The 15,227-nt window shown below is 47.0% G+C and overlaps 1 protein-coding gene across 2 annotated transcripts in view; it reads left to right on the top strand.

The window, feature by feature from the left end:
• The window catches only part of ADGRB1 (adhesion G protein-coupled receptor B1), a 255,147-nt gene that overhangs the window by 73,754 nt on the left and 166,166 nt on the right, over positions 1 to 15,227 (top strand). The gene's annotated exons all lie outside the window — the stretch shown is intronic.

Here is a 15,227-nt window from a genome sequence, read left to right as displayed (position 1 = left end):
CTCTTTGGGATGTTGAATGTGATGTAGGCTGTGCCTGCCAAGAAGGCATGAAAGGGATGGGGAAGGAGGAAGAGAAAGGGTTGAGAATAAGGAAAGAAGATGAGAAAGGGTTGAGAAAGGAAAACAAGAAAAGGTTGAAACAGGGACGAGATGCTCCTGAGGTCTGATCCTGGTGTGTTGCTGCTGCACTGTGCCGGGGAGAGAAACTCTCCTTGCATCCATCCCCACCGGTGTCACAGCACTGTGCAAAGCAAGAGGGAACTGGAGGGTCAGAAAGCAGAGCCGCTATTTCAGGGGCTGTGTCAGATCTGCTCCCATCCCACCTGCCAGCAGGCAGCTTATGTAAAGCGGGGGTGTGATGCTAAATGGGAGTTTGGGCAGTGTGGAGGGCAGCCTCCCGTTTGGGCTGGCCGTGGGGGCTTCTGCCAAGCTTTTGCAGTCCTCCTACCAAGCAGGGGGAGAATTTCTGCAGGTGGAAGGAGGCAAAATGTGCTTGCGGTAGGCAGGAGGTTATCAGGCAGAGTGGTTTTCTTGCAGAGATTAGGATATGATCAGGTATCAGTGCTTCCGTCGGTGTATTTCCGGGGAGATTTTGCTTCTCGCCGCTCTGTGAATCAATATGTGGAGTCACACAGATGAGCTGTAAATCCTACAAATTAGTTCCTCACCATGCCCCTCACTCTGGCCATGAGCACAGGGGGCCGGTCGCTCCCCAGATCCCAGATTTATTTATTTTTTTTGCAGTTTTGCTCCTCCTGTGCAAACAGCTTGCTAGGAGCACTGCGCTGCCCGCCTCCTCAGAGCGATGCGAGCCTCCTTCAGTCAGGTGCCACGCTCTGCCTTGGCTGATTGGAAGATTTATGCATTCAACCCGAGCAGCGTGACCTTTTTCATCGCAACCAAAGGTGAAATTTGAAAAAAGATTTTCAGCAAATCCTGAGGCGTTCAGGCTTAATATAGGCTTTTGTAAAGATCTCTCCTAGTCCAGCTTGAGTGTTCAAATGTTCCCAGAAAATAAATATGGAAGAGGCTCAAAGGTGGCTGAATCTAAATCCTTTTGGGGTGTCAAATATTTGTAGAGAGTGTAGATTACTTTATTTTATTATTATTATTGTTATTATTATTTGCTGGCTGCTCACATCTGCTCCGTGCTGAAGACAAAGAATTAGCATCTTTACTGGTGGGATGCCATCTACGTGGAAACAAAGCTTGCAGGGCACCCGGCCTCTCCATGTGCTGCTCTGTCTGTCACTGTGTCTGTTTTGATTTTTGCAAAGGCTTGATCAGGAAGATGGAGGCGAGATCCAATTTGGACAGCGAGCCAGCGATCCCTTAACAGAGTTCTGTGGGTGGAATATTTTGATAGGGTTTCTGATTTCTGAGCACTGCTGCTGGTTAATGCTGTTATTGTTGTCCTGATTGTATGATTGTATTTGTAACATTCTTCTTCTTTTTAACGACTTTTTTTTTTTTTCTGCTGCTTCCTGAGTCATTTGTTTTTTTCGGAGCCTGTCTTGACACTTTTGTCTTTGAACAAGGGTGTATGTGTGTGCTGTACTAGTCTGGTCTGATAACTTTCAAGGCATGTAAGGAATTGTCAGATATCCAGACACCACAAAATGTGGAGCCTTTTTTTATCGCAGTGTGCCTCCTCTCTACCTGGGATATTTTCCATTCCTGAAGGATGGAGAATGCACCCACGTGGCAATGTGTTGGGCAAGATGCTCTCCTCTCCCTGCTCTCTGGAGATGCTCAAGAGCAGTCCAAGAACAGATCTGGACATCGACTTTGGTAGCCAAAGAGCATCGGTGGACAATTAGAAAGGGTCTTCACAAAGTGGCTCTGCCAAAACTGCCTTCGTATCCCCTCTTTGTCCATAGCATCAATGCCTGGGGGAAAAAGAGCTTTTGCTTCCAAATTTGCTTCCTGGGTTTGGCGAGCCACCTCCTTTGCACCCTGCATCCCACGCAGACATTGCAGAGGTTACGGCAGGCGGTGGTGGGAGCAAGAAGAATCTGTCAGGGTACAGAGGCGGCAGGAGATATTCTGGGGTCTTGTTGCGCATGGAGCTTGTCCTGGTGATCAGCAAGACAAGGCTGGAGATATATTGATAGCTGCAGCCCACTCCCCACAGCAACACTCCTTGCTCTAGCTGTCTCGAGCTGCTGCACCAGAAAGACTTTGAAGAGGGATATTTATTTTATTTAATTTGTATTTCTCTAGAAGATAACTAAACAAAAGAAATATTTTTGGGCAGCATCAGATCTCCTCTGTCTGCTTAAAGCAGGGTGGGAAGAAGGCAGAGACTGGTTGTAGGTCCTAAAGTTTAGAGGCAAATTCCCTTTTGGGAAAGAAAACCAAGATTCCTGGGATAGGCTCCCCCATAGGTTAGGGGTAGGGGCCCCGTGGGGCAGCAGATGAGAAAGCATCCTGAAATACGGGGTCCTGGAGCTCGAAGGTCTGGAAATCCTGGTGGCCCTCCCAGATGTAAGCTGGTTTCACTGTAACAAGAGCTGGAGCTTTAAATGGGACGTTGATGTGACACTGTAATGAGAGAAGGTTAAATGTGTGCTTAAGTGCTGTGCTGAGTTAGGTACTTAATGAACGTCTAATTAGCCCTGTCTCATTGTAATCTGTTCCTGGAAGACCACTGCTTCGCTGTCACGTCGTGGTAGCCCAGAGAGGCAGCTGTGAAACAAATGCTGGTCCTCCTCTTCTTCAGACCCCCAATCTTGGGGGGATTCATGATGCAGACTGCAAAACCGAGCTAATCGTGTGTTCCTGAAATACATTGTGTGTTCCCTGGTAGAGCAGATGGCTTCAGGGCTGGAGGGATTTTTATGACGAACAAGTCTGATCAGCCTCATCAAGAGGATTTCACCAATTCATTCCAGCGAAGAGCTTGAAACTGAATAGAAATGAGACCTGCTTCATTCAAAAAAAAAAAGAAAAAGAAAAAAAAAAAAAAGAAAAAAAATTGAATCAGGACATAGCTAGTTGAAAATGCTGAGGATTTTCCTGTCTTTAAACTTTTCCATTGTTTTTCTGTCCCCATTGCTCTCAACACACGCACTCCTTCCTTACTCCTGAATGCTCAATCACTTCATTGCTGTATTTTTTGTGATGTTTCCCTTTTCAGCCCCAAAATGCTTTTCTTTGCCCGCTAGATTAAGAAATCATCTAGTGTCCATTCTCTACAGTGGAGAGGCATTTATAGACCCATGAACGAGTTTTTTCTTAACCTCTGCTGCGTTAAGTGGGCTGAGGTTCATAAATCTCTCACTGCAGGACACATCCTCCAAGCTGCCAGTCGTTACTGGGAGCTTTGCTTCATGCCTGGCTGGCTCTGCTGGCCAAGCATAGCATCTCCTCGGCAGGGCTGAGATTCTGCTTGGAGTGGCTGCAGAAGGAGGTCCCTGGTGCGGAAAAAGGGCTAGACATATAGGGTCAAAGCAGCTGCAGGATTCATGTTGGTTGGCACAGCCTTCCTGCCCTTGAACCTCTCTTAGGGCAGGAGTAACTCAATAAATCATTTCTTGTGTTTGTGGTCGGATATAGTGAGCAGGAAAGCCCAGGGACTGATAAAAAGCTGTGAGTAATTGCCCAGGGGTAGGCTCTGAAGCCTCTCCATTGACCTCTGCCTCCACTACAAGCTCCATCCCTCCCAGCAATGGTCCCCCAGGCCCAAAGAACAGCTGGGCTTGTGGAGAAAAGGAATTTGGCTTTGGATTTGCTTCATTTGGGGGTTTAAAAACCAAGTGGCCATGGGAGTTGAGCTCAGTTTCAGTGACTCTCCTTCCTCCTGGCGTAGACCCATATGTACCAGGGGAAGGTGTGCTGCTTTCCAACTCCTCACTGCTCCATCTGTGTTTGTCCCAGTTCTCTATGTTTGCCCTGGTCTGTGCATCTTTGAGAGCAGAGCAATGCTGCAGTGAGAGCTCCCCGGCATAACCTGGGGCAAATAAGGGTTGCTTTCTGGTCTCTATATGAAATTTTCCTACCTTAGGTAAAGAATTAGGTATGTCACCTGTCATCTTTCTCCTTAAAGTCCAAACCTCAATAGTAGTGAGCAAGATCTGATGGCACTTAGGAGCTCCTGGAGGAGGTTAAAGAGAGCCTGGCATCTTACAAACAGGAGACCTTCCTCCTCTTATCTCCTGCAGGGAATCCCTAATGTCCCCATATGAGCAGCTCCTGATGGGACTGTCCATTGTGTGTGTGCTTATTGGGGTGTTTCGTGGACGGGAAAGCGTGGGCAGCTCCTCCTGGGTGTTAGAAAGGGTAGTCCTGACTTGGTTTGAAAACTCAGACCTATGTGATCTGCAAAATCCTTGCTTGCCCCACTGCTTCCCTTTGGGATCATTAAAAACCCTGCAATTAGGCAGGAACCAAAGCCTACATCGCATCTGGGGTCTTTCCAGCAGCAGAGCAGAGATTTCCTGCGTCCGCAGTGTTGTTTCAGCACTAAATCCACTCGTGCATGTGTCTGTATGGAGATGTCCTATTTAGGAGATAGGGGGAGAAAAATGAGAAAAATAGAGCGATCAGTTCCATTGTGAGCCCAGCAGCTTGTGGACATGATCACAATGCAGAAACATCCGCAATTACCATCAGAATGTGCTATTGTTGTAGCAGGGAGACTAAAGGTGGAATTTACATCCAGTTGCTGAGGGAGTTTTACAAGGCAACTACTCCCATTATTGCTACGAGGGGACTTTTATGGGTAATTTAATGAGTAGCAGCCCTGGTGAAGGGCTCAGCCTTTGAGTTATGCACCTTTTTTTTTTTTTAACCTTTTTTTTTTTTAACATTCATTATTGTTTATCATCCTCTCATATTCAGGACACATAGCAGCTGCCCCCAAATGTTTTGTATGGGAATATGGGGTGAAATTTAATGCAGGGAAGCACAGGCACCAGATTCAAAATCATCACATCTGCAGTGGAGCTTTACAGCTGTAACTGCTGAATGTGAGAACAAGGATGCTAATGGCTCAGAAGGGAAGGTGCACAGAGCAATTCCTAGCCCTTTTCACCACCCACCCTTAACCTCTGATGCATTTAAATAATCAGAGCAGGATGAGAAATGGGGAACATTATATTTCCAAGGGAACTGGATCCACAGAGCTTTTTAAGTGCCTCATTCGCTGCTGAGGGTGCCTGATCTCCATTGGCTTCACTGGCTCTGAGCTGTCTGGCCTGGAGGATCCCCTATCATTTGGTTGATGGGGCTCCTGGGTTTCTCCCAGGCTTCACTGAGACTTTTCCCTTTTTCAGTGTTGTTTCTCTGCATCTAGATAGACTTCAGATTTAGCAGAGACTGTGCATAGCCCAGCTGCTGTAAAGGTCTAGCAGAAAACGGGTCCAGAAGGGGAGAAAAGCTCTGATCTTTCCCTAGCAGGCTGTAAACAGAAACACATCAAGGGTGAGACCTTATGCTCAACAAAACCGTGCAGCAACTATGGGTGCTGGTTCTGGCTCCTATGAGGCTGTACATCCCCAGGGCTGTGCTGAAGCAAGCTTGGGCTAAAAAAAATAAAAGGAAAAAATAACAGAAAACTGTTTTTGGATTCTCAGCAGGTATCATTTATTGTGGCTTTGTGACACTGTAACCTGGGGGGGCATTCAGCAGCCGTGTGTCCCCAGAGTGGCTCTGCCAATGTCACCTCCAGTCTCCTTGAACCTGGTGCAGCCAGCCATCTGACACTGATGTCCCACACTTCAGCTTGCCATCAGGGTGAGAAAAACGAGCTAGGAAGGAACGTCCTTTAGCACAGCACCAGAATTGCATATCTGTTGAGTTTAAATATATTCCTTTTTTGTTCCCTGGCTCTGGTTTTGATGGAGCAATAACTGCCACACAGCTCATTAAGCTGAATGCTCTCCGTGGGCTTCGAGTGATCCGTGCCGTCAAATGAAGGGTTACCAGCTTGGGATATTCCCAGTGCTTGGAAGCAAAAAGGAAGGAAAACGGCTTGGATGGATGAAAGCTGCAGCTTCAGATTCCTGAACAAACTGGGATGCCCTGGCAGGGTGACAACTTTGTCCCAAAGAAGTCCCACTGTGTTTCTTTGGCACAGAAAAAAAAGCCTGGTGCTGATTCCCAAAGTCAGAATGCTGTCATAGCTCAGGTGTGTGGACGTGATATGGCACACAAGGAGTGTGGTTGGGTCTTAAAGCACAAGGATGGGATGGTCATCAGCTGGAAGGCTGTCTGAGTCCTCTCTGCCTTGCAGCAGGACCAAAAGAACTGGTGCAAGTCCTTGGTTTTGTTTCCTTGTCTGGCTGAAGAGGGGGATGCCCTGGCCTTCACCGGCCTGGATTGTTGTTGGTTGTTTTGTTTGAATGGATGGAAGATGGTATATCCCCTCTTTAGCTTTGAGGACAGAGGATTTGGTTGGTTTTGTGTTGAAGATGCCCAGACGAGAAGAAGATTCTGCACTGAAATCAGGAAAACCAGCCAAGGGCATAGGTGCACCCTCAGAGATGTGGCTTAAAGCAAAAAAAAAAAAAACAGCCACATGAAGAGCACTATGCAGTAATTTCTGTGCACTTAATATTTTTATGCCTCATGGATGAAATTGAGGCCCAGTTTTAGTGTCCTTTTCCCATAAGGACACTTATGTGAGACTGGCTGAGCCAGCCATTTTCTACCAAGGCTGGTGGCGTGACCAAGGTCACAAACGGAATCCCATTTCAGCCAGTTCTTTGGCAAGAACTGGAGGTGTGGAGGAAAGGCGCTATGGTACATGTGCCATGGGAAAGACTACTGCAAGTTCAGCTTATCCATCAGGGACTTAAATTATGGTACAAGCTAGAGCCCAAATGGGAAGGAGGCAGCTCTGTTGTTGTGCACAGAGCTTCTTGGCTTTGTGCCTGTCTGTCTGTCTGTCTATTTATATCTATCTATCATGTGTCTATCTAAAGGCAAAATAGTCCTGGTGCAGGGAAATGCCAGGAGAATAATAGTCCAGTGCTCAGGACCAGTTCCCATCCATGAGGTCAGTGCCGGTTTTGCTTTTGGTGCCTGTTAGCCTGGGATTAGGACCAAGGTCCCCAAACGCCGTGGGTTAATGATTTCTACAGAGCTGGACCAAGGGGACATCTGCACCAGATTCCCTGTTGTGGATGTGGGCTTGGCAAACCATCGCTGGCCTCACCCAGCAGCAAAGCATTAATGCAGAGGGGCCAGGCCTGCTGCTTGCAGATGTCCTGCTGGAATTTGGCTTCTGCAGTGCATGCTCTGAGTCTGTCAAAGGAACATCAATAAAAGTGACTGAAGATGATTTATTTCTGCCTGTAAACACTTTCTCTTTCCCTGCCTCCTCCTTCATTCAGTTCGTTGTTTTCTTTGTTTCTTCATTAGTTTGATTTTCCATTTTAGTGCCCTGAATTATGAAGCTTCCTGCAATACTGCCTATGGACACATTTTGCTGAGCATTCAGCAAAGCAGGTTTCAGAATGTTCTGCTGGGCTGGGAGAGCCTCCAGATTGGGAAATTCCCACAACGCTGTGCTCTGTGCATAGCCATGTAGAAGCCCAAAACGAATATTGGCACGTCAGATCTAGCGTCAGCACAGCCCGACCAGGGGTGATTCGACCTGGAGAGGAGGTTGTTGGGTTGGCTCCATCACCACCCAGCAGTGCAGCATCTAAACCCAGCTGACCACCTTCCCCAGCAGAGATGAGTTGGCCAGCCTTCTTAACCTCCTCAAACCCTCATCCTTAACGTTCAGCTGTTAAAATCGGGGTGCACCTTCATTGATTGGCCTGAAATTTGGCTAGCTACCAGGCGCTAGGGTCAGCCGAGATCAATGGATGGTGATGTGGCTTGAGATTATTAATGAGAATAACAGGAAGGCAGAAAGAGCAGCAGAGGAGCTACTCAGAAAAATGTCTTTCTTTCTGCGGAAGGTATTCACTGAAGAAGAAAAGACGTGGGGACTGGGACAGTCCCCAGGTAACCATAGAGAGATATTTAAAGAGATTGCATTTCATGCTTCTGTGCTTCTGGGCCATGGAGGAGCTTGAAGGCCCCTTCAGGGAGCTCAGCTGCTTGCCCCTGCAGACCACTGCAGCTGAGGAACCGTCAAGGAGAACAAAAGACCCCCTGGGAGAGCCGCGATGGATGCCACCAGCTGTCAGGGCAGAGATGGCTTTTCTCGCTCAGCAGCTCTTGCGTGCCACGTGCCGCTCTGTGCGGTCCCACCTCCGTCCCCAGGCAGCTCGGCAGCGCTGTGATTTGAGCCTGTTGCCACTGGAGCTGCTGACAAGCTTGGTGGGAGCTTTTCTCTGGCATAATTTGATGCCTTTTACTTGCTGCGAGATGGAGGCAGAGGCTAATTATAAAGCTTTGGCAGGTCTTCCAGCACAACAACCTCCAGTCTTCTGCATGATGTCCCAAATGTCCTAGAAGGGATGGCAAGTTGGCATGCTGTCCTTTCTACTCTTAAAAGGATGGCTTTTTGAATAGTAGAAAGGATGATTTCCTACTATGCGAAATCTCCTCTTTCTCTACTGAGACAAGTCCAGCTCCTCCTATTTTATCCAAACCCTTATGGCCCTCATCTTCCATCAATGCCTCCAGGTCTCTCCTACCACCAGCATCCTTCTGAGTCCCTTAATTACTCACTGAACAGGAGATAACGTCTTTGGAGCATTGCTGGACTGGATGATGGTCCAAAGAAGACAGATAATTGATGTGCTAGCTAATTTTTTAGTCAGTCAGGTCATACAATGGCATATTTCATGGGAATGTGTTGTGTTGAGTGACTGTGGGAGTGGAGCATCCCCGTGAGTACAAGTCCAATATCTGCACCCTTCCCTGTAACAGGACTGTCCTGCAGCCTCTTTCCTGCTGAACAATGCAAAATGCACCTAGAGTGGAGGTCACAGACCTGGAGAAGGGTCCGGGTCACAAGGCAGGAGTGGGTCGTGGTTGCTGGAGCAGGGCTGAGTTGGGAAGGGCAAGCAGGAAGCCTTGGGAGAAAAGTGCTACATAGTGCTGGAGGCTTGAAAGGTTTCTGGAGGGGTTTTCCCTTGCCCCTTTTCTCTCTGGTTCAGAGATACATATCCAGGAGCAAACACATGGATTTACACGTGGATGCCCAAGTGTGTGTGCACATGGAATAATGTGCGCATGGAATAATGTGCCTGCGTATGGGGGTGACTCCACGCAGGGCAAGCAGATACACGTGAGCATGAATGTCCGTCCAGGCATGTGCATGACCCTCAACTGAGGAGACGGATGCACGTGCTCTGGAGTGGACACATAACCATGTAAATGCATGTGGAAATGTACAACTACACCCATCCCTGCACAGCCACACACCTCTGCATGCCTATGAACATGTCCAAAAGTCAACAGCCCCATGAGTGCCACATAACTGGATGCATGGAGAGAACCAGGACATGATGCCTTCAGTTCTGGAGTGGCGGTGTGTCCATTGGGACCCTCAGCGTGTACACTCGCTGCTGGAACAAGAGGCTGACTCATGCTTCATCCTCTCCATGCCAGGAGGCAGCAGTGGGGAGGAGGAGCTGTGGGAAGGGCAATCTGGGACTTGCGTCTCACCTCGTGGTTTGCTGAAAGCCCCCTGTGGGCTCATCGACTCACTTTCCAGATCAGCATCACGGTGCCTTTTGGAAGAAGCTGGCTTTGTTGATGCTTGTGGAATCCTTCCTGGGAAATGTGCAACTTGTGTTAACCCCCTCAAAGCAAGCTAATTATTTCCCCATGATGGCTTGGTAGCATGGTGAGAGAGGACAACGTGCATGGCTTAGTGCTCAGAGGGGACAAGCTGGTCTTGCTGTGGGGTTGTTGGACGTGCAGAGAGACCTGGGTGGGAGAAACCTGGTGGCCGTGCTCCTCTTTTGCAGGAGCAAATCAGCAGACATGAGGACTTTCTTTGAGACTGACGTTTTTCTGATCTCTCCCCATGGCCACTCTGCTGGTGGGACACACTTCCCTCTGCTGTCCCACAGCAAAGCTCTGCAAAGGGCTCAAAACCCTGTTCCTGCTGAAATAGGAACTGAATTGGAGCCCTCCTCAGTGACCACCAGCTCTACCTTAGAGCTCTTCCTCTGCTGGTACAAAACCGTTTGCGTGTCTGCAGTTGTTTATTGATTTACACATGCAGACACATAATTCCGTCATAAACCCCAAGCCTTCTCTTCCTTTTTACCTTGGGGTATGTTTCTCATTACACCAAGACCCTTGGATACGTTTTTGAGGAGCAAAGTTACTCCAAGGCAAATACTGGATGCTGAGCCTCTTCTCACTTCCAATAATTTCTTGGTGTCACAACAGCCCTGAAGCAGCAGACCGTTGTGGCTCTTCTATTTCCAGGCCCATGGCTTTGAGAAAATCCCAACTTCACAACACAAAGCAGCCAAAAAAGACAGTTTCAACCTCCTCACATCTTAATTAACACTCTACCCATTCTCCTTTGCCTCCACTCCATCCTGCCAACCCTTTCTCTGCCCTGCCCCTCTTGCTGTAAATGAACATCTCATGTCAGCTGGGGAAAACGCACTCATTCAGCAGTTCAATAATTGAATACTCCTCTGGCAAAATGAACTATCACATGCCTTTCTTGTGCTTTACCATGTGTTTTTTTTCCCCCTTTCTTTTCCCCTCTTTCTTTCTTCTTCCCTCCGGTGAGATAAGGCTGCCATTCTTGAAAGCCATTTTAAATATTCATGTTTTAATTAACAGACTTTATTGCATGAACTGTATGTAAGATAATAAAAAGACTGCCCGAGGCACAACACATTTTTGTTGTTTGTTCTTGAAAGGGAACTAGGAAGTAAAAAGCCTAATACCTTTCCTCAACAAACATTTGAAAGATACACAGAAACGACAGCCGGGGGTCACTTATCCTGTGCGCCCTCTATAACTCATGTGCCCCTGAACATCGCTTTGCAATATGTTTTTATAAATGTGGAGCACTGGGAGACTCTACAAGGGCTCTTGGGGGGGACTATTTTCTCTGGATGTGCATCAGGCTCTGCCATGGGCAGTGGCTTGTATCTAGAAGGTGGAGGTGGACACTTCAGGGCCGTGAACATTTGGGGCTGAATGCAGTCTTGCACTGGAATGGAAGACGTGGAATTTCCAGAACCTGGAAATGCTTTGCTGTGAGTCTGGATTATTATATTTTTATATATATATTTCTTTTCCAAAATAAAACAGAGGGAAGGTTTTGACCAACTTCTCTCCCTAATATTTCTGGGTTTAAAAACCCAAATATTGACTCTATGTTGCTGCACTGGATTTTGCTTTTATTTAAGACAAACAGTTTGACAGAATGTATGAATTCTTGAAACATCTGGTATTGCCAGTTATGTATTTTTGCCAGGAAAAAAAAAAAAAAAAAAGGAAGAAGAAAAATAATCTTAGATGAAACTTCTCTCTATGTGGGTGTTTTCTTACGGTGCAGCATGCTGAAATTAATTTTATATTCTGAGTGTGTCATCCGTGCTGTGTGGCACAGACCTCTGCACCCAGCTTAGCTGTGGTCTTGTGCTGGGAGGGGTGCCAAGGTTGCTGGACCAGGAGTCCTCTGCTCTTTTTGTGCATCTGTTTATAACCTTGAAGAAATCAAGGCATTTGTATACCTTGTTCATTTACCCTTCTTTTTACGCTCCTATTTTTTAATTTTGCTTCCTTATATTTTAGGAAAAGGATACTTTTTTACAGGTTGATACCCATGCGTTGAGGCTGCTTGGCAGCTAGATGGAGAGGGGCTGTCCTGCATTAAATGAAGCATGGGGGTGGTGCAGAGAAAACATCTTTAATCACCTCCTGTAGGTTTTCAACGTTTTAATGATAAACTATACTGTGCCCTGAGAGTATCTATCTATCACATAGATCACTCCATTTGTTTTCTGCCTTGTATTGAAGGTTGTTTTTTTTTAATTGTTTGTTTTTGTTTTTCATCCTAAATCAAGAAAGGGCCAGAATTGAGCAGTAGCTGCCAAGGAGCAGTATGGGGTCACTCTGCTGGATTTAGGGAAAGGTCTCTGGATTTACACTAGTATGAACAAGCACACAGGCAGGCCAGACTTTATGAAGATCACCTGGTGGAGAAGTCTCCAGCCTGTCTTCTGCATGTGCTGTCACCTCTTTGATGCTCCATTTGTGGGGGCTGAAGTGCTGGACTGCTCTCACTTTATGTTGCCTAGACCTGGCTGGATCATCTGCTGCTTCTCTTTGGTGTGAGTTATGGGTGAGAAAGTCATTGCCACCATCCAACAAAGGATCCATCTCTCATGTGTCAGCAAAGCTGGAGGTGGGTCATCAAAGTCTATGGAGCATCATGGCTTTGATGACGTTGGGTTTCTTATAGCAGCTGGGAAGACCAGTTAGAAGGATAGATGTGATGTGAAAATTCTTGCTCCTTTTTTTTACAGCACTTTAACTAAGAGTAGCAGGAGAGGTAGAAAACCCCAGATTTGGGTAGATCATGGAAAGACAGGAACTGATTTACCACCACTCATGTTTTAGGATGTGCCATTGCACCACAAGTGTCAAAACCCAGTTAGAGAGTAGCCCTCACCAATTAGTCTGGGACTCCCAACTTCACCACAGGGTTTGTTGCTCTCTCCATGAGTCCTGGCTCTCAGATCTGTTTTCAGCAAAGGTCCTCAGCCCTTACTGTCCTGTGTGTCATTGTGGCTAACTCCAGCTGTCTGTGGAGGTGGTGGAGATGGCCACATCTGAGCAAGTCTCCCTGAGCTCCCTTCTTGGTTGACAAAAAGCTGCAGGTGCATGGTGGGGCAGATAATGCTTTGTCTCACCCCAAAACAGGCATCAGAATAAACCAGTCAGGGTCTTCCCAAAGGGAGAGCTGATTTGGAGGGAGAGGATTGGATCCAGGGGGATGAGGTGGTAACTGTGCCACTGGCTATAGCTAGTCTCTGTGTTGAAATGAGGTGCCAAGGTTAATCCTGATATAAGCCCATCCTTTGGGCTGCTTGTCCTCATGAGCTCCTCTCCATCTCCTTTCCAGGGGAGGTTTTTCTGGGTGATCTGGATCAAAGGGTTAAAGCGCAAGAACATTGCAGGGAGGGTGCTGCCAGAGCCCGTGCATCCCTCAATATTTCTTCTGCTGATGCAGGAGGAATGAAATGAAACAAAGAGGTTCCCTGGAAGCTTTGGGTAATACCTCTTGCTCCTCCTTGACTTTTTTGAGCATCACCTTCTTTGCACTTAAGCCTCTGCCCTTCTTCTGGATCTATGGGGTGTCCCAAAGCATGGTGCAAGCACCTGACTGTCAGAAAGGGGACGGTTTTACCGTGCCTTCTGGACTCAGCCTGCCTTAAGGGCTGTGTCAGCTGCCCTCAGCACCTCACCTCCTGGCTCTGCCTCGTGCCTGAGTCACCCAGCAATCCCTTTTGTTTGCATTTAGTGTAGATCTTGCTAATTGGCTCTTTCATTCCTCTAATTAAATGTAAATGAAGAGTGGATCATTAAACGGGGATGCGGGAGCCCTCGGAACAAAGCAGGTTTCAGCTGGAGGAGGGAGGATAGGAGGCAGGTTTTCCTCTGCCACCCTTGCTCCAGGTCTCTCCCTTTTTGGGTTTTGATCCCAAAGGAGCTTCACTGCTCTTTTGTGCAAGGGATTCCCTGGTGACAACAAGATGGGATAAGGCCAGAAAAAGCAACAAGCCAAACCCAGATGCCTTCCCTTTGCTCTGCAAGCTTGTGTGTGTGCTGATCCTTCTGCCCGAACCCTGCATATCACCCCGTTGGCTTGCAAAATCTCTGCGGAGGCTGCAAGCAACTTGGCCAGAAGCCTCCTTGGAAGCTCCCAGCCCTGTGTCACATCAATTCAGGCATGGTAGTGGCTCCCAGGGTGTCCTGCTGGCTAATTTTTGGTTGGGATAGAGGGGGGTTAAACACTGCCTTGTTGCTAATACCATGTGCTTGGCGCTGCAGTGACGCGGCCACGCAGCACGGCCGGATCTGTGGGCGAGGGAACAGATGGCATATGCTGTGCTGCAAGCAAAGCTCTCCCATCACTCGGGGTGGAAAGTGATGTTTTCATTCCTGCAGGCCTTAAATCTGTCCCTGGTGTGTTGCTTTTGGACAGTTTAGGGCATTTAAAGGGGCATTTTTCTCCTGTGCGTTGAGCAGCGCTGTGAAGCATGGGATGGGTGATATGGGGTGCTGTTTTCTTGGTGACCTGACGGTGGTTGGGGCTTGAAGACTGTTTAGAGATGGACCACAGATTTTTTTTATTATTATCATTTTGAGGGATCTAGAAGATGGAAGCTGCTCCCCAAAGAATGGACATGTAGGGAGAGGACAGACAATTCATACGACATTGCTGCAAAGGCAGAGCAGGGTGGTCTGCAGCTGGTGCAAGGAGACAAGGAACAAAAAAGGGGCTGGGATGCTGGGCCAGTGGGTGAGGGCTGGGTTTGTTCATCTTTGGGTCACCCTGCAAAGCCTGGGGACAGCAGGGAGGGACTAAACCTCTACTGTGACCAGCTTGGGTCAATGTGGAATCCAAGTGCAAAGATAGAAATGCTTCTTTTCCTTCCAGAGTCTCACATGGTTCACATAGGGGTCTTTCATTCCCTTTTGAGGCTTGCACCAGTTCCTAAAAACTCCTAAATTGTCATACACTTGAAAACAGTGATCTAGAATTCCCCACCATTTTCTTTTTCTATTATCTTTGAAAATCCCCTTCAAACTCCCCCAAGAAATGGCAAAATTCCAATTCTTGTCCTCTTGCTCAAAAAGGATCCAGTGGGAATATCCCACACAGAACAATTGTTTCTAACTTTTCCTTCTTGCACACAAAAATGTAGCAAAACCCAAATGTTTCCAAGGGAAATTTGTCTTTGTGTCAGAAAACCACTTAGCTAGTTTAATCACTAGTGTTTTAGGGATATTTCCATAAAATGTCCTGATGAAACATCTTTCCCAATCTCTTTGATGAAGTCCTGGCCTTTATGGTCATTAGATGGCATTTTTTCCCACTTCCTTTTTTCTTTTTCTTTTTTCTTTTTCTTTTTCTTTTCTTTTTCTTTTTCTTTTTCTTTTTCTTTTTCTTTTTCTTTTTCTTTTTCTTTTTCTTTTTCTTTTTCTTTTTCTTTTTCTTTTTCTTTTTCTTTTTCTTTTTCTTTTTCTTTTTCTTTTTCTTTTTCTTTTTTTCTTTTTCTTTTCCTCTTCCTCTTCCTCTTCCTCTTCCTCTTCCTCTTCCTCTTCATTTTTCA

The sequence above is a fragment of the Anas platyrhynchos genome, chromosome 2 (assembly GCF_047663525.1).
Source record: "Anas platyrhynchos isolate ZD024472 breed Pekin duck chromosome 2, IASCAAS_PekinDuck_T2T, whole genome shotgun sequence".
Taxonomy (NCBI): domain Eukaryota; kingdom Metazoa; phylum Chordata; class Aves; order Anseriformes; family Anatidae; genus Anas; species Anas platyrhynchos.
The sequence above is the reverse complement of the archived record's forward strand: the minus strand, read 5'-3'. Positions and strand labels throughout refer to the sequence as shown.